Source organism: Triticum aestivum, chromosome 2B (assembly GCF_018294505.1).
Source record: "Triticum aestivum cultivar Chinese Spring chromosome 2B, IWGSC CS RefSeq v2.1, whole genome shotgun sequence".
In the NCBI taxonomy this organism is placed as follows: domain Eukaryota; kingdom Viridiplantae; phylum Streptophyta; class Magnoliopsida; order Poales; family Poaceae; genus Triticum; species Triticum aestivum.
In genome coordinates this window covers 421,359,133-421,360,805 of record NC_057798.1, presented here as the reverse complement: position 1 = coordinate 421,360,805, position 1,673 = coordinate 421,359,133, and positions in this window count along the sequence as shown.

Below are 1,673 nucleotides of genomic sequence, written 5' to 3'. Positions count from 1 at the left end.
CAGCGCCCGGTCCAGGGTAGCCGGAGGCCCTGCGAAGAAGAAGGCAGCGGCGGCGGATCTCTGCACAAGGAGGGAGGAAGGGAAAGGGAGGGAGAGGAGGGAGGGAGAGGGAGGATGGGATGGAAACAGGGCAGCGGCGCGTGGGGAGCTAGCATCGGCAGCGCCCGGTCCAGGGTAGCCGGAGCTCGCCGGAGGTGAGAGAGAAAGGCTGTGAGGTAGGGGAGAGAGGTGGGTGATTTTTCCCTTCTTTTTTTATTTCTCTGTTTTGTTCGGGTCCCACATGTAAGTGACATGTGAAGCTAGGGGCAAAATGTCTAGTAAACGCTCCGTAAATGGTCAAACCCCTTTGACCAGACGGAAACGGAGCGGAAGGGTATTTCTGTAAGGGCACCTAACGGCGGAGGGGCATTTTTGAGCAGGCTTTCGAATTAGGGGCAAATGTGAGTAGTGGGTTCGAGTTAGGGACACAGATGTAAAATACCCTAGATAATAACTATAGAGGAGTCGCAGACAGGAAAAAATACAAAACGAGTATCAATGCCAACTCAAATAATATTATGTCATTTTTAAATAAAAATTGTACACAAACCAAGCAGTGCACTTCAAATGCATGATCTTAGTAAAGAATCTGATATTCGAGAAAAGCGAGAAAAGTAAGGAAACTGATCAGATGGATATAAATCATATAGTGGAGAGAAAAGTGAGTAGAAAGAGGATTGTGTAAAACTGTAAATACACATAACACAGGCGATCAGGCATTATTAATTTTTCGGCGTGGATGTGTCTTACATTCATTATAATGTATAATTAAAAACAAACCTAATAGTTGTTTGAAATAGATAAAACTTTGAAAAAAAACATATATGCTAAGTTAAAACTATACACATACAATATAGAAGCTATAAGAGAAACCTTATAAGGACTCTTTGCGATTGTTGCAACATTGGGTTTGTTTGGTAAAAGATTGGTGTTGCTTTGATATATCATGACCATGTAGTGAATGATAGTACAAAATAATTTACTACAAATCTAGCCGCGCAAATGCGCGGGTGCACACGCTAGTTCAATTAATGCCATGAAAATAGCAAACCAACTCAAAAAGTGGCAAGTTTTTAGCGGGGGCTTCCAATAGCGTCTATTTCTCATGGAAAAAGTTTTAAGTTCAAAATATTTTTAAAAAATGGGTTATGTGCGCGTGCGGCGGCTATTTTAGTTTGAAACCCTTTAAAATGAAATTTAAATAGGTAAGGTTAGCACTGGTGGGCAGCTCGTCATGCCTGCCAAAGCTAATGTTGCAGTGGAGGACGACATGGATTGCCCGCCACATGTCAATATCGAAAACACGATCCCACCTCCTAATTTTGAATCTAACATCATTGTGTCCCCCTCTTTCTCTCTCCTCTCACGCGCTCATCCATCGCATCCGCCATCGCCGCACACCACTCTCTCCTCTCGCGAGCTCCGATCCACAGCCGGTGTCGCGCACGTCTCTCTCCTCTCATGCGATCTGGTCCGCCATCGAGGCCGCGACCGTCGCCTATCCTCATACTCCGCCTCCACCGCCGCAGTAGTTTCCCCCCGTGGGGTCCCCATGCGCCGACAGCTTCCACCGTTGCATCCATCGCAACGAACCACGACTGTCTCGTCAACACCGTCACCTGCGTTGCAAGCTC